The sequence below is a fragment of the Anomaloglossus baeobatrachus genome, chromosome 6 (genome assembly GCF_048569485.1).
Source record: "Anomaloglossus baeobatrachus isolate aAnoBae1 chromosome 6, aAnoBae1.hap1, whole genome shotgun sequence".
Classification (NCBI taxonomy): Eukaryota; Metazoa; Chordata; class Amphibia; order Anura; family Aromobatidae; genus Anomaloglossus; species Anomaloglossus baeobatrachus.
The window spans coordinates 26,682,364-26,701,318 of record NC_134358.1 but is presented as its reverse complement, the minus strand read 5'-3'; the positions used below and the strand labels follow the sequence as shown (position 1 = coordinate 26,701,318).

Here is an 18,955-nt window from a genome sequence, read left to right as displayed (position 1 = left end):
TTGTATAACAGACCTCCTACCCCATAACCTTCCCCCCCAACATCCACTGAAGGAAAGGTTACTCATCTCCTGTCCAAATTGCACCTCACCACTTGTGCACTTGACCCCATCTCACCTTCCTCCTCAACATCACTACCCCAGCCTTAACCCATCTCTTCAACCTATCGTTAACTTCTGGTACCGTCCCTTCTGCTATCAAACATGCCATGATCACACCGATCCCGGATAAGCCATCCCGCTAACTGATTTCTACATCCAGCTATGGCCCTATGTCACTGCTCCTGTTCACCTCCAAACTTTTCGAACAGAATGTCTATGATGACCTTTTGCTACCACCTCTAATCTAACTCACTCTTCGGCAACCTATAATCCATTTTCCTTCCCCACCATGACACTGAAACTACTCTGACCAAACTTAACAGAGAATTCTCAATACTCCTCCTTCTAGATTTGTCCTCAGCCTTTGACACTGTCGACCACTCCCTCCTATTACAGATCCTCTCTCCCCCTTTCTGTCAAAACACCTTGCCATCTCCTGGAATCCTCTTGCCTTTTTAACTGCACATTTAGCGTCTACCACTCCCACACTACCGCCTCATCCACCCTCTCTCTGTTAGTCCTCTCTTAAGGCTCTTTCCTGGGACCTATAATTTTTTCAATCTATACCTTTGGTCTGGGACTCCAAAACTCAAAAAGTCCCATGCCTTCCAGTGCCACCAATATGCTGTTGACAAGCAGATCTACGTCTCTGGTCCAAATGTCACCTCTCTGCTATGCAGAATCCTTGGGTGTCTATCTGCCATATCCTCTTTCCTAAAGCTCAATGTGGACAAAAGTGAACTCTTCATCTTTCGCTCATCTCACCCAACCCTGTACCCAATCTATCACATTAAATTATATGCCCCTTTCCTTGGTACCATAAGTCTGCTGCCTCAGAGACACCCTCAACTCTGCCTTGTCCTTCAACCACACATCCAAGAACTCGCCACCTCCTACTGAAATTTTTTTCCAGAATCCATTATTTTCTCAGCCCTGAATCTACTAAAATTCTAATGCACAAACCATCATCATCTCCCACCTAGAGTACTACAGCATCCGCCTCTCTCGCCTTCCTGCTAACACACTTGCACTTCTCCAGTCCATCCTTAACTTCAGCTGTCTGACGAATCCACCTCATTCCTAGCTTACTTCTCCACCTCTCCCCTCTGAAAATCCTTTCATTCGCGCCAAATTACCCAATATATCCAGTTCAAACTACAACACAGATTAAGCATGCAATCTCTGGTCCTCCCAAAGAACTTCTCCCCATCACATTTATTCCTTCTTCACCCAACTGTCTCTATGACTTCTGCTGAGGATCCCCCAATGTCTAGAATTCTGTGCCCCAAGACATCTACTGTAATTATCTGTCACAATCGTAACCTTCAGAGGGAACATGAAAACCAATTTAGGCCATTTTGGCCACCTCATCACTGGAGCTTTGACAATCATCTGTATTTTGTATGTTAAACCCTTTCATGGAATTAATGGGGAAGAAGGAAGAAGAAGGAAAAAGAAGAAGAAGGAAGAAGAAGAAGAAGAAGGAAGAAGAAGAAGGAAGAAGAAGAAGAAGAAGAAGAAAAAAGGAGGAAGAAGAAGAAGGAGGAAGAAGAAGAAGAAGAGGAAGAAGAAGAAGGAAGAAGAAGAAGGAAGAAGAAGAAGAAGGAAGAAGAAGAAGGAGGAAGAAGAAGAAGGAAGAAGAAGAAGGAAAATGAAGAAGGAGGAAGAAGAAGAAGAAGAGAAGAGAGAAGAAGAAGAGAAGGGAAGAAGAAGGAGGAAGAAGGGAAGAAGAAGGAAGGAAGAAGAAGGAGGAAGAAGAAGAAGGAAGAAGAAGAAGGAAAGAAGAAGAAGGGAAGAAGAAGAAGAAGGAAGAAGAAGAAGGAAGAAGAAGAAGACAGGAAGAAGAAGAAGAAGGAAGAAGAAGAAGGAAGAGAGGAGAGAAGAAGAAGGAGGAAGAAGAAGAAGGAGGAAGAAGAAGAAGAAGGAGGAAGAAGAAGAAGAAGGAAGAAGAAGAAGAAGCAGAAGGAAGAAGAAGAAGAAGGAAGAAGAAGAAGGAAGAAGAAGAAAGGAGGAAGAAGAAGAAGGAGGAAGAAGAAGAAGGAGGAAGAAGAAGAAGGAGGAAGAAGAAGAAGAAGGAGGAAGAAGAAGAAGAAGGAGGAAGAAGAAGAAGAAGGAAGAAGAAGAAGCAGAAGGAAGAAGAAGAAGAAGGAAGAAGAAGAAGGAAGAAGAAGAAGAAGGAAGAAGAAGAAGGAGGAAGAAGAAGGAGGAAGAAGAAGAAGAAGAAGGAAGAAGAAGGAAGAAGAAAGAAGAAGAAGAAGGGAAGAAGAAGAAGAAGAAGAAGAAGAAGGAAAGAAGAAGGAAGAAGAAAGAAGAAGGAAGAAGAAGAAGGAAGAAGAAGAAGAGGAGAAGAAGAAGAAGAAGAAGAAGAGAAGAAAGAAGAAGGAAGAGAAGAAAGGAGGAAGAAGAAGAAGAAGAAGAAGAAGAAGAAGAAGGAAGAAGAAGGGAAGAAGAAGAAGAAGGAAGAAGAAGAAGAAGGAAAGAAGAAGAAGAAGAAAGGGAAGAAGAAGAAGAAGGAAGAAGAAGAAGAAGGAAGAAGAAGAAGAAGAAGAAGGAAGAAGAAGAAGCAGAAGAAGGAAGAAGAAGGAAGAAGAAGAAGAAGGAAGAAGAATAAGAAGAAGAAGAAGAAGAAGAAAGAAGAAAGAAGAAAGAAGAAAGAAGGAAGAAGAAGAAGGAAGAAGGAAGAAGAAGAAAGAAAAAGGAGGAGGAGGAAAGTAAGCTGCACAAACTTGCCATCAGTCAGGTTCTGAATGTGTCAAGAAGATAAAAAGTGCTACTGACTGTATGGTGGGCGCTGTAACAAATGATATAAAGGGACCAGATTCTGAGAAAAATTTAGGAAATGAGAACAGGAAATATATTAATGAAGTGAAAAAAAAAAAATCAGCCAGTCTAGAGTGATGTGTTTTTTAAGGTGTGCTTACAACTGTGGATACTGACTGTCTGGGATAGAGCATTATAAAGAACGTGTGCAGCACAGGATAAGTCCTGGGGACAGGAGTGTAAAGTTTGGATTGCAGAGAATGTTAGTATTAGCTCATTAGCAGAAAGGAAAACACAGGTAGGGTGATAGACAGTGATGAGGAAGGAAATGTAGGGCAGTTGAGAACTGTGGGGTAAGAAAAGGATATATTGTACTCTGTAGCAGATGGGTAACTAGTGCAATGACTGGCGCAGATGGAGGCATCGGTGTAGCAGCTGGAGAGGAATATGATCCTGGCTGCAGAATTCAGGATAAATTGAAGAGGACAAAATGTAGGAAGAAGAAATTCGATTAGTAAGTGCTTTTTAGTAGGCCAAATGATAAGGAATTTGGTCAACAGTAGGAGGTTTTGTAGTTTCAAGGGTGAGAAAAGGGCAGATTCTGGAGAGGTTCTCCAATGTCCAACCACATGTGCAAAGGAGGTTGAATGGCTTGGGATGTGTGGCACCCCTGAGGCTTCAGTCACCACAGAGGTACTGCACCTCAGCCAGAGGTGTGGTATTCCATTCCAGTGTAAGGAATAGGTCATCCACCGGTTCCAACAAAACAGACACACTCATTTAGCAACACTCCACTGGACCATGGTGAGGGCAAGTTGCACCTTTGATTGCTCAATAGGAACGCACAGTCCAGGCAGGTTGGGGGGTGGAGTATAGTTAGTGGGAGCAGACTGTAGAGAGTGGGACAGTTGGAAGGAGCATCGGCGGAGTGAAGACCTGTGGTCTGGTGCTTGTGCAACTCGACGCAGGCACAAGACAGAAGGGGTCCTAGGGCCCACGGGGAGTGCGCCAAACCCCTGTGGACTCATTCCACATACAAAACATTGGAATGGAGGGACTTGGCCACAAATGGGGATCTGGTCCCCAGACTAAAGGAGAAGAACCAACATGTTCATCTTGTAAAACCGGAGGCTTAGATCACTTCAGAGGCCGAAGCCAAAGCCGCACACGAATCCGCTGGAAGGTGACCACATATGACCAAAGGGACCAGGCCAACAGGCTCACCTTGTGAAGGATCCATGGACACCAGCTCAGGGCACTGTGAGCGTAGGTGCGGGACAGGAGGGCGAGTAGTCAGCGCAGGAAGAAGACCAGGAAAGGAACACATGAAGGGTGCACCGATATTGACCTCCGAACTGTCCGGGATCGATTGGAGGCCATCACAGTGAACCCCAGCATTCCAAGGGCAGAATCTGATAGTCCGGACCGGATAATCTGGAATCTGCCTCAGTGAGTAAAAACCTTGAGACTGTACCCCTGTGTCGCTCCGTTATTTGCCTGCGCCTCCAACCCTGCACCCCGCCATCTCAGACTACTACTCCATTCATCCCTGGGGCCCAGCTATGCCTGTGGAGAGCTATAGCAACCAAGCTGCATCCCCATCTGCCCCAGGGGGGTCCCATCCCGCAGAGTTAGCTATCTCTGGCCGAGTACCACAGGTGGCGTCACGAATAACTGTTGTCGCGAGCGGGGGGTGTGCTGCTCGACCGCGCTCGCGGCTCGGGTCTGGCTGCTGCTGCTGCTGCTGCTCGGTGGCTCGAGCGGTGGGCCGGATCCGGGGACTCGAGCGGCGCTCCTCGCCCGTGAGTGAAAAGGGGATGGTTTGGTTTGGGGATTTTGTCCGTGACGCCACCCACGGTTGTGGTGAGGTTGGGACACCACCGCTGCTTTGGACGGGGATCCCGGGAGCGATGACAGGGAGCAGCCGAGATGTTTCTCTCCCCTCCATGGGTAGGGGGTTTTGGTGGTCCCGGGGCCCGGTGATGGTGACTGAAGGTGGATAGCGGGGTTTGGCGAGGTGCAGGGTCGCAGGGGCAGCAGCGCAGTGCAAGGCGGCACGATGGTACTCACTCAGCCAATGACGCAGACGGAGTCTCTGGTAAAACAAACGGCTGGATGGACGGGTCCCGCAGCCGGCTGCGATGGTCACTCCTGGTAGGTTGGCGGTGACTGTCTCTCCCTGCACCTGTAATGTGTTGTCGGCTTCGATGGCTTCCCACCGGTAACCCGCTCCCCAGCGGTGTATTTGCCAGAGGAGCCCCTTTTTGCCCGCAGGCTCTGGCCCTGGGAACTCTAGCTGTGGCGGTAGCTGTATTTCCCTTCACGGTTGAGCGGTTGCCTTCAGTCGGGTCTTTGCTGCTGGGAAACCCCGGAGGTTCCCGTCGCTGACGGATTTGATCGGTTTAACGGCGAAAACAAAGCATGGTCGGGGTCCGTAGGCTCTGCCGAATGGTGCTAGCTTCTCTTCGCTCCCCGGTCCGGTACCGGCGGGCCACCTCCCGTCCCCGGTCCTTACGGTTGTGCGTCAATCGGTCTCGCCTGCAGACGGTCACCACCGTCTGCCAACCTTGCTGTTTGTGCCCGGGCCACGTACCCGGACACGGTCAGTCTGCTCCACTACCACTTCCCTCAACTCTCTAACTCTTCTCTCCTCTTTTTTCGCCTCCAGGACTGTGAACTCCTCGGTGGGTGGGGCCAACCGCCTGGCTCCACCCCACCTGGTGTGGACATCAGCCCCTGGAGGGAGGCAACAAGGATTTGCGTGTGTGACTGATGTGCCTAACCGGGGTGTGGGGTGTGTTGTTGCAGTACCTGTGACGTCCTGGCTTGTCCAGGGCACCACACTGTCAACATCGGGGTCACGGAACCGGACCTTGCCGCCGTGACGTCCCACCCAAGACAAAGGACCGGCCCGGTAACGAGTGCCCCATGGCCTAGATGCATGGAAGCACTTCTCAAGCCTTTATAATAATAATAACAATCTTTATTTCTATAGCGCCAACATATTCCGCAGCGCTTTACAATTCAGGAGGATCATATACAAACAAGTAACAGTTATAGAAATACAATATTTAGAGGAAAAAAAGAAAAAACACAACCCTGCTCGTGAGAGCTTACAATCTACAATGAGATTTGGGGGGGGGACAGGCAGGGTTCAAGTGTTTATTTACAATGACAATCCAGCCATCTCACGGAAATGGGGGCTTTATCTCTCTGGCTCTATTCTCCCCACCTTGTGCCACCCCCTCAGCTCCTGTTGTTGAAATTGCACAGCAAAAAAAGCTGTCAATCAAGCAGTAATAGGCAGAACGGGGAGGGAAAGGCAGAGGATTGAGAAAACACTTCAACACATCCAAAACACTTCAGCCTCCTTTGATATTGATTTTTTTGGTAGTTGAGGAACAAAATGGCTAGATAATGGCATGGCTGGACTTGTTTGTCCAAGAGCTACATGTGCATATAAACAGCTAGGACGGAGAAATCGTGCTAACAAATTCCCATTAAGTGAGTCTTATATTGGGAAATGTGGCTTTTTGCACGTTTCGGGTTGTGTTTTCTTGTCCTAATTGATCCGATTTTACATTTTTATGTGGATATGATGGGAATATCTACACTCTAATGGTTTTTTCTGCTGCATTTCCCATGATATTGCAGATATCTATTATATACCAGGCCCACAATCTCTTAACAGAATGATTTTATTTTCTGAAAATTAACTTTTGGCATCCAAAAATTCTGCACATAACCTTAATTAGATTTCTGGTTCTCTTTTGTGACTCATTTAGCATCATTTTCTCGCACTCAGCATAATGAAAGATCAATGCTTCCCGCAGCTGAAGAACGCCTGGCAGGCTTCAGATTAGATAGCAGCCAACATTCCCTGGATATGGTCCACGAAACAATATTCAGTCAATGGGCGTACATGTAGCCAGAATATCAACAAAATGTAGAAATCTAGACCGCAGTAACAGTAGTCATATACTGTACATGGGACATAATAGTGTTATGAAGAGCTAGTCACCAGGAAAAGCCTTTCCTTCTACTAGGGAATCCGATAGGCACCTATCAAATCTAAAAGAGTAATGAAGTCATCAAAAATTATCCCCTATCCATTGGATAAGTGATTATTTTTACATTTTTTTGGACTCCACCACAAGGACCACAAAGCTCACCAGAACTGTGAACTCTTGAGAAAAAGGGTATTATTGGAACCTCAGGGGTGGGACCAACACTGATCCAAACATTATCATCCGTCCAGTGGATAGGTGTTGATTTTGTGACACCCCTGACTATCAGGGTGTCACAGGGAACTGCACCCCTGTCTCTCATAGTGCAGTACCCACCCTCCATGGTTGTGGAATCCTAACTACTGGTATTGCTTCCATCAGAACCCAAATCCTAGCCACACCTCACACCACACCCTGTCAGACAAACCAGTGGGTTGTCTAGCTGGAAAAGGGCTACCCACCTAGGGGTCAGGCAGACTGGTGGTAGGGACAAAGTCAGTTGAGAAGTAGCCCTCAGAAAGTGAGGAGCTGAGGGAGTTGTAGCTCCCTGTGTGACCATGGTTGGGTCGCAGTTGGGACTAGAGGAGTCGGAGACCCGGTCGCAGGGTATTGGAGGAGGTGTAGCAGATTTAGTTTTGGAGAACGGTCGGCACCAGTAGTCCAGTAACCGGACCGGTACCGAGCATGGTGGGGTACAGGACCCTAGATCAGGGAGTAGCTTCACGCAACCTGTTAATTCACCTGTGGAGGATAGTCTCTTTATGAACTTTCCCGTAACACAACGAGGGGGATGGGGCTTTCCAGCTTATGCAGTCCGACTGCTGCAGGTGCGGCACAATTTTTGTATCTTGAAAAATCCTTCTAAAGCATAGAGACCAACTAACTTCACTATAAGGGCAAGCCACATGGGTAGAAGAGGCAGGTTTCATACCTGGTCACTGGTGTCTGAGGGTACCCAAAGACCCATCTGTCACATAATACGACAGCAAAATTATAATTGTTTCATGGTAGGTGAAGGGCATTGTTAAATATTTTGGTTTGAGTTTTAGGAGCTTGCAGGAATGGCTCTGGGTTTGTAAAGTACCAATCAGGGGGTGAGACACATTTAGTTCCACCCCTAAGGGGCTTACTCCTTTATAGAAGTGTGCCATGTGATTCTCCAAGCTCGTTTTGGTGGAAAATATGGAAAACTAAGTTTGGCTTCTTTGGTCTCATTGGAAGGCCATTTATTAGGTCCAGTTGGCCTTCAAGTTCGACTTAAGGGAACCTGTCATCCACTCACCTTTGGGATGGTTCAATCCGGTCTGGTCCGGAGGGCGTCACTGATCTTGACCCAGTGCTTCCTATAGCCTTGCGATTGCCATTCTCCTTCCTGCTTCATGTCGATGAAGCAGGAAGGAGAATGGCAATCGCAAGGATAGAGGAAGCACTGGGTCAACTCATCCCCACAGTGTCCTTTGTTGTGCTCCTGCACATGCGCATTTCTCTCTGCCATGCTGAGGGCAGAGCAAAGTACTGTAATGTGCAGGCACAGGGAAAGGTCGAAGACCGCCCGCGCATGTCCACTACAATACTTTGCTCTGCCCTCAGCATGGCAGATAGAAGTACGTGTGTGCTAGAGCACAATGGAGGGCATTGTATGGATGACATAGGACACATCATCCACACAAAGCAAGAAGGAGGATGGCAATGGCAAGGATAGAGGAGGCACCGGGTCATGACCAGTAACACCCATCGGACCGGAAATATCGGACTGCCCCACAGGTGAGTCGGGGACAGGTTACCATTAACTGAAGAACCTTTTCATATTAAAGAGCTTAACCTTGGGTTACGTTTCCTTTAGCATCCTCTTGCTCAACCACTGAGCAATCATTCTCATGTCGACATGTATTTGCCTTTATTATTGATTACATTAATATAACCCCAATTAAAAAAAAAGTTGGGGATGTGTAAAATGTAAAAAAAAAAAAAAAGAATGCGATGATTTGGAAATCTCTTATCGCCATATTTTATTCACAGCAGAACATAGACACGAACATCCAAAATTGAACGTTTGCCATTTTTCCCATTTTATTTGAAAATATAAACTCATTTAGAATATTGGTGGCACCAACACATCTCAAAAAAGTTGGGACGGGGTTCTTGAAAAGTTGGGAAATTTATACTAATAAAAAGCAACTTAATTTTCAATTGAATCACATAATTTTGTATAAAAAGAACATGTTAGAGAGGCAGAGTCTCTCAAAAGCAAAGATAGTCAGAGCTCACCAATCTGTGAACTCTAAAAATTGCAAGCTGCAATATTTCAGAAAAAAAATATTCTTAACGTAAAATTGCCAATTGTCGTAATTACAGAACATATATTTCAAAAGATTCAGAGATTCTGGAGAAATCTATGTGCACAACAAACAAGGTCAATATTGGATGATCGTGATCTATGGGCCTTCAAGAAGCGCTGCATTAAAAATAGGCAAACTAATGCTGCTCAGTGTATACATAGGTGTTTGTGTGTATGTGCTTGGTGTACACATGTGTCTGTATACAAATGTGTGCTGGTGCTTAATATATACATGTGTGTGTGTGTGTGTGTGTATGCTTGGTGTGAACATGTGTGCGCTATGTTTGTCGGTGTGTATATATGCATGGGTGCTATGTGTGTATACATATGTGTTTGTGCTCAATGTATACATGCATGTGTGCTATATCTGTATACAGGGTGGACCATTTATATGGATACACCTAAATAAAATAGGAATGGTTGGTGATATCAACTTCCTGTTTGTGGCTCATTAGCATATGGGAGGGGGGAAACTTTTCAACTTTTTAACTAATGAACGAATAAAGTTATGTTAAAACCAAGAACACCATTGTTTGTATGTTACATCACCCTCTTCCCACTAGAATATAGTTGGATCCAAAATGACTGACTTCAACATGGCCGCCATGGTCACCACCCATCTTGAAAAGTTTCCCCCCTCCCTTATACTAATGAGCCACAAACAGGAAGTTGATATCACCAGCCATTCCCATTTTATTTAGGTGTATCCATATAAATGGCCCACCCTGTATATATGTATGTGCTTAGTCTATACATGTGTGTGTGCTAAATGTGTAAACATATGTGTATGTGCTCAGTGTAAACATGTGTGTGTGCGTGACGTATGTGTATACATATGTGTGTATGTGCTCAGTGAATGTGTTCTGTGTGTGTATATATATATATATATATATATATATGTGTGTGTGTGTGCTCAGTGTATACGTGTGTGCTATATGTGTATATACTGATGTGTGTAACATACAGTGTCACATACTGTGTGAATTTAGCATCTACATTTATAAATCCCGGCAGCACTGATGAGAGTTCATAGGTGTAACCAGGTCGGCAATGAACAGGTAAAATATGGCTCATTCATCCAGTGATTGCATTATTTATGGCAGAACAAAAATCCTTGTTCTCGGCAGCACATCGCCCGTGCAGATTGCAGAAATGCTGCCGATAACAGGATGCTGCAGGGGACAGATTGATCTAATAATGATGGTTCTGTGTCCATCATTCTTCCTCTTTCAGTGTAAAGAGGCCGTAAACAAACGCTGAACAACCTCAATATCGTCAATCGTGCTAGCTTAACGATCTGAACTCAGGGCATGTAAATGCAACCTAAATGTTTGCGTGTGATGGGGAAAAAGCGCCCTACTTAAATCTTTTTCCAGGGCCTCACTTTGTTTAAAACCGCCAGCCCTGCTGAAGAGACAAGTTGTCATCACGCGAAACGCGCGTAGGGTAACAATGTTCCTTAATAATGTTCCTTACCCTACGCGAAACGCGCGTAGGGTAAGGAGTTGTTTATTCAACGATAATGAAGAGCATGGCAGGAATATTGATTTTATTTGGAAAGTTAAAAGAAATTTAAAAATAAAATGGGAAGAGAGGGAGAAAAATAGAAAAAAAAAAGTTTCCGGCTCTTGTTGTTAAAGGTTGAGGTTCTGAACTTTACACTGGATCAATAAAGAAGAAAAAGTCTAACATTATAATTAGCAAGAATCTGAAGAAAATTCTGAGGAGTAATCGAGTCTGAGAGATGACGCAGCCTTCGCCCCACCATCTTATTCCGGGATAATGAACACAAAGTCACTTTATGGAAATCTCCGAAACACATTCCCGATTGAGTAATTTTTCAAAATCAGTAAACCTTGAAGAACACTTAAAAAGAAAAGATTTTTAGCGGTTTCACATCCATCAGATAAAAAAGAAAATAACTTTAATTTAAACTGTTAAGAAGGATTTTTTTTTTAAGACCTCCTATGGGTATTTAGTAAAGATCTCATTCATCATATTAGTTCCTCTTGATATCAATTACCGGCAGACGTGCGGAATATCAGAAGAAGAACAGCCAAGACCAAATGACTCTTAAAGGAGCACTAAACCTAAAAATAGTGGAGCAATAAAAAAACGCTCTATTCTAATTAAAAACAGAATCTTAATAAGAAAAGTTATGGTGCTATCATCCGTGATGTTATTCGATTGATTTTTTCCCTATTTTTGTTCTTTAGTTTTACCTTAGTGTTTGGTTTGACGAGTCAATAGTATATTTTTATTAGTGTCCGTTTTTTTTCTTTTTTAAATTAATCAAGATGTCACAAAACCAGAAATTAGAGACGAGAGAATCTTTTGAAATTTGAATTCGCCGAACTCGTGAATTTTCTCCCAAAATTCAATTTGTGGCTAATAAATTTGTGTGAATTTCAATACTTGATATCTTGTAATTTCTCAAAAAAGATAAGTGAGAGGCAAGAAGAGAAAGAGGACCCCTCTGATCACAAGAGCTTACACTCTACAGGAGAGAGAGAGAGGACCCTGCTGACCATAAGAGCTTACACTCTACAGGAAAGAGAGAGGATCTCACTTACCATAAGAGCTTACACTCTACAGGAGAGAGAGGGGACCTCACTGACCATAAGAACTTACACTCTACAGGAGAGAGAGAGATGATCCCACTAATCATAACAGCTTACACTCTACAGGAGAGAGAGGACCCTACTGACCATAAGAGCTTACACTCTACAGGAGAGAGAGAGGACCTCACTGACCATCAGAGCTTACACTCTACAGGAGAGAGAGAAGACCCTGCTGACCATAAGAGCTTACACTCTACAGGAAAGAGAGTGGATCTCACTTACCATAAGAGCTTACACTCTACAGGAGAGAGAGGACCCTGCTGACCATAAGAGCTTACACTCTACAGGAGAGAGAGAGAGAGACGACCCCACTGATCATAACAGCTTACACTCTACAGGAGAGAGAGGACCCTACTGACCATAAGAGTTTACACTCTACAGGAGAGAGAGGACCCTGCTGACCATAAGAGCTTACACTCTACAGGAAAGAAAGAGGACCTCACTTACCATAAGAGCTTACACTCTACAGGAGAGAGAGGACCCTGCTGACCATAAGAGCTTACACTCTACAGGAGAGAGAGGGGACCTCACTGACCATAAGAGCTTACACTCTACAGGAGAGAGAGGACCCTGCTGACCATAAGAGCTTACACTCTACAGGAGAGAAAGAGGACCTCACTGACCATAAGAGCTTACACTCTGCAGGAGAGAGAGAGAGGACCCTGCTGACCATAAGAGCTTACACTCTACAGGAGAGAGAGGGGACCTCACTGACCATAAGAGCTTACACTCTACAGGAGAGAGAGGACCCTGCTGACCATAAGAGCTTACACTCTACAGGAGAGAAAGAGGACCTCACTGACCATAAGAGCTTACACTCTACAGGAGAGAGAGGACCCTGCTGACCATAAGAGCTTACACTCTACAGGAGAGAAAGAGGACCTCACTGACCATAAGAGCTTACACTCTGCAGGAGAGAGAGAGGACCCTGCTGACCATAAGAGCTTACACTCTACAGGAGAGAAAGATGACCCCACTGACCATAAGAGCTTACACTCTACAGGTGAGAAAGAGGACCTCACTTACCATAAGAGCTTAGACTCTACAGGAGAGAGAGACGACCCCACTGATCCTAAGAGCTTACACTCTACAGGAGAGAGAGAGGACCTCACTGACCATAAGAGTTTACACTCTACAGGAGAGAGAGGACCTCACTGACCATAAGAGTTTACACTCTACAGGAGAGAGAGAGGACCTCACTGACCATAAGAGTTTACACTCTACAGGAGAGAGAGGACCTCACTGACCATAAGAGCTTACACTCTGCAGGAGAGAGAGAGAGGATCCTGCTGACCATAAGAGCTTACACACTACAGGAGAGAAAGAGGACTTCACTTACCATAAGAGCTTACACTCTACAGGAGAGAGAGACAACCGCACTGATCATAAGAGCTTACACTCTACAGGAGAGAGATTTATCTAGTGACTGGAGATGGAAAATTACTGTGCCTTACAAACTGTGCTCCGCTGATAATTGCTGATCTGTGATGTCCCCGGCACTGACCTCCACTGTATAAGGTGTGATAATCCACTAGATGTCATAGCTGCAGGACATTATGGGGAGGTCCATATGGAAATGCAAAATGACGTTTTTTCTCTGTTGATTAAGCAGTGTGGGAAATGGTGCCAGGCAAGGTTTTTTTTTGAAATCCCCAAATCAAATTTCAAAATGTTCAAATTTGTATGAAAATACATATACAGTTGATAATGCAGGATCTGGCATTCACAATAGGTGATGTCACAGCTCACCTCCTCCTGTACAATGACTGATAGCACCTCTATATACATTATTATTATTATTATTGTTTATTTATAGAGCACCATTGATTCCATGGTGCTGTACATGAGGGGGTTACATACAGAATACATACACAAGTTACAGTAGACAGACTATCACAGAGGGAAGAGGGCCCTGCCCTTGCGGGCTTACATCCTAAAGGATTTTGGGGAGGAGACAGTAGGTGGGGTGTAGGTTGGGCGGCAGCTCCGCACGGTGGTGGGGCGGCAGCTCCGCACGGTGGTGGGGCGGCAGCTCCGCACGGTGGTGGGGCGGCAGCTCCGCACGGTGGTGGGGCGGCAGCTCCGCACGGTGGTGGGGCGGCAGCTCCGCACGGTGGTGGGGCAGTGAGATCATTGTAGATTATAGGCATTTCTGAACAGATTAGATTAGATAACATAGGATCCACCATTCACAATAGGTGATGTCACAGCTCACCTCCTATCCCTCCCCAGTACAATGACTGATAATACCTCTATATACAGTAGATAACAGAAGATCCACCATTCACAAAATGGGCAATAATTAATATCACAGCTCACCGCTGCCTCCTTCATTCTCAATGACTTGTTTCCCACATTAGAGCATGCTTAGATCGTCCTTCTATACAAACAAATAGGGTCCCTAACTAAAGCCATCTAGGTAGGTTTGGTAGGACTCTGCCTCCTTTTCAATGCAAGCACCTTGGAATCATTGAGGCAGGTTCTGATTATTAGTACTCTTCTAGGAGAACATGTATGCAGTGCCAGCAAATTGGCACAGGAAAAGGAAGTTAGAAGTACACCGGAGAACACGTCCTATTTTGTGCAGAAGGAATGGAGTTTGCCGATCCCCATTATGCACTGAACAAGCATAAAATAGGCGAAACCATTTAAAAATACTTCTGCCACTGACGCCATTATGCCCTGAACAAGCATAAAGTAGGCGAAACCTCTCAAAAATACTCCTGCCGCTGATTCCCATTATGCCCTGAACAAGCACAAAATAGGTGAAACCACTTAAAAATTGGAAATTAATAACCAAGTGCTTTAATTTTAAGGACCCTTCTAATTTATTGAGAAATTCAGCAGTGTTTCTTGAGTGTCAAGAATGTTATAGGCAAAGGTCAGAAGGAGTTCTCTGCGGTTTCTGACGGGCATGTAACTAAATACCATTTTAATGAAAGCCCCATGGAGCAATTAAGGAGGGAAATGAATGTATTGTACTGAAGGCTAATTACCCACGTCTTCATGTCTTCTTATTTCCCTTACTGGTGTCAGTAGAATAAATCATTTGGTGACTTGCCTCATATATCACACCTATTAATGCTCCAGACTGTATTTTTCTCGTTGCTCGTTCATTTTTTTTTCTATCTCAATGCTACTAGTTTTTTTTTAATGTAGCCGACGGATACAATCCTCTGGAGAGTCTTTGACCCGGGGGGCACTCGGCACGCGTCTCTTCCACAGCTGCCCGGTGTCTCCGTCCTTGCATGGATTATAAGGAGCTGCATTATCTATCAGGGATGGGAATTCCAAGCACGGAATTCATTTTTCGAGAAGTTTTAGGAAGGAAAACGCTCTTGAGAAAAGCAGAAGATTCAGCAGTGTATAGTGTGACATTATACACAGAGGCTCTGTATATAGTATATATACAAACGCATGCAAACAGAATACAGACAGGCACATGCACAAACACAAATACATACACACGCAGGCATATACATACACATCTGTACACATATACATACTCATTCATACCAAAAAAGTAAAAAACAGACAAATATACACACACTTATATACTGTAAATAATATATATATCCACATACACTCATACCCGGCTTCGCCCGGGTTAATAACTGCTGTTAACAAAATAGAATGTATTAACAAAAATGTATTCTACACACAAAAACCACAAAACAAATAGATATAAATGTAAATATAATGTCTGTCTCCCCCTCTGTATATATCTCTCTGTCTCTCTCTCTCTCTATCTCTTTGTCTGTCTGTCTCTTTCCCTGTCTGTCTCTGACTGTTTCTGTCTCTTTCTCCGTCTGTCTCAATCTCTTTCCCTGTCTATCTATATCTGTTACTTTCCCTGTCTGTGTCTTTCCCTGTCTGTCTCTTTCCCTCTCTTTCTCTCTCTTTCTCTGTCTCTTTCCCTCACTTTCCCTGTCTGTCTCTTTCCTTCTCTTTCCCTCTCTTTCCCTGTCTGTCTCTTTCCCTCTCTTTCCCTGTCTGTCTCTTTCCCTCTGTCTCTTTCCCTGTGTCTGTCTCTTTGTCTGTCTCTTACCCTGTCTGTCTTTTTCCCTCTCTTTGTCTGTGTCTGCCTCTTTCCCTGTCTGTGTCTGTCTCTTTTCCTGTCAGTCTGTCTCTTTGTCTGTGTCTGTCTCTTTGTGTCTGTCTCTTACACTGTCTAGGTCTGTTTCTTAAGGTGGCTTTACACACTGCAACATCGCAAACGACATCGCTGTAACGTCACCGGTTTTGTGACGTAATAGCGACCTCCCACGCGACATTGCAGTGTGTGAAACACATCAGCGACCTGGCCCCTGCTGTGAAGTTGCTGATCGCTACAAATCGTTCAGGACCATTCTTTGGTCCTTTGTTTCCCGCTGTGCAGCATGATCGCTAGAAAGTTTCAGTGTGTAAAGGGGACTTTACAGCGACTTCGTTAGCGACTTCCCTTTCAAAAAGCTGCTTTACAACGTCCCCAATGACTAGCTAGGTCGTTCTGCAGGTCCGGATCGCTGTTGCGTCGTTGGCCAGGTTTGCCTGTTTGACAGCTCACCAGAGACTTTGTAGCGATCCCGGCCAGGTTGGGATCGCTGGTGGGATCGCTAGAAAGTCTCAGTGTGTAAAGGTGCCTTTACACTGTCTATGTCTGTTTCTTTCCCTGTCTGTGTCTGTCTCTTTCCCTGGCTGCATTGTGACACGCCAACATTCCATATAAGGGCGTGGCTGCGCATTCTTCTGAAGTTCTGGCTGCACTGTAACTCCCAGCTCCATTCGCTTTAATGGAGGCAGGTTTTTTGGTGAATAACTGTAAAGCGCGGGGTTAAAATATCCCCTCAAAACATAGCCTACGACGCTCTCGGGGTCCAGAAGTGTGAGTGTGCAAAATTTTGTGGCTGTAGCTGCGACGGTGCAGATGCCAATCCCAGACATACATACACATACACACGCACACATTCAGCTTTATATATTAGATATATATATATATATACACACTCACATATACAATATATACACACACGTGCATATACACTCATACATACCTCCAGTATGCACACTCATATACACACATTCAGCTTTATATATTAGATATATATATACACACTCACATATACAATATATACACACACGTGCATATACACTCATACATACCTCCAGTATGCACACTCATATACACACATTCAGCTTTATATATTAGATATATATATACACACTCACATATACAATATATACACACACATGCATATACACTCATACATACCTCCAGTATGCACACTCATATACACACATTCAGCTTTATATATTAGATATATATATACACACTCACATATACAATATATACACACACATGCATATACACTCATACATACCTCCAGTATGCACACTCATATACACACATTCAGCTTTATATATTAGATATATATATACACACTCACATATACAATATATACACACACATGCATATACACTCATACATACCTCCAGTATGCACACTCATATACACACATTCAGCTTTATATATTAGATATATATATACACACTCACATATACAATATATACACACACATGCATATACACTCATACATACCTCCAGTATGCACACTCATATACACACATTCAGCTTTATATATTAGATATATATATACACACTCACATATACAATATATACACACACATGCATATACACTCATACATACCTCCAGTATGCACACTCATATACACACATTCAGCTTTATATATTAGATATATACACACACACTCACATATACAATATATACACACACATGCATATACACTCATACATACCTCCAGTATGCACACTCATATACACACATTCAGCTTTATATATTAGATATATATATATACACACTCACATATACAATATATACACACACATGCATATACACTCATACATACCTCCAGTATGCACACTCATATACACACATTCAGCTTTATATATTAGATATATATATACACACTCACATATACAATATATACACACACATGCATATACACTCATACATACCTCCAGTATGCACACTCATATACACACATTCAGCTTTATATATTAGATATATATATATATACACACTCACATATACAATATATACACACACATGCATATACACTCATACATACCTCCAGTATGCACACTCATATACACACATTCAGCTTTATATATTAGATATATATATACACACTCACATATACAATATATACACACACATGCATATACACTCATACATACCTCCAGTATGCACACTCATATACACACATTCAGCTTTATATATTAGATATATATATACACACTCACATATACAATATATACACACACGTGCATATACACTCATACATACCTCCAGTATGCACACTCATATACACACATTCAGCTTTATATATTAGATATATATATACACACTCACATATACAATATATACACACACATGCATATACACTCATACATACCTCCAGTATGCACACTCATATACACACATTCAGCTTTATATATTAGATATATATATACACACTCACATATACAATATATACACACACGTGCATATACACTCATACATACCTCCAGTATGCACACTCATATACACACATTCAGCTTTATATATTAGATATATACACACACACTCACATATACAATATATACACACACGTGAATATACACTCATACATACCTCCAGTATGCACACTCATATACACACATTCAGCTTTATATATTAGATATATACACACACACTCACATATACAATATATACACACACGTGCATATACACTCATACATACCTCCAGTATGCACACTCATATACACACATTCAGCTTTATATATTAGATATATATATACACACTCACATATACAATATATACACACACATGCATATACACTCATACATACCTCCAGTATGCACACTCATATACACACATTCAGCTTTATATATTAGATATATATATACACACTCACATATACAATATATACACACACGTGCATATACACTCATACATACCTCCAGTATGCACACTCATATACACACATTCAGCTTTATATATTAGATATATATATACACACTCACATATACAATATATACACACACATGCATATACACTCATACATACCTCCAGTATGCACACTCATA

The 18,955-nt window shown here is 43.3% G+C and overlaps 1 protein-coding gene across 1 annotated transcript in view; it reads right to left on the bottom strand.

The window, feature by feature from the left end:
• Positions 1–18,955, bottom strand: part of COL22A1 (collagen type XXII alpha 1 chain) — a 515,443-nt gene that overhangs the window by 104,382 nt on the left and 392,106 nt on the right. The window lies entirely within an intron of this gene.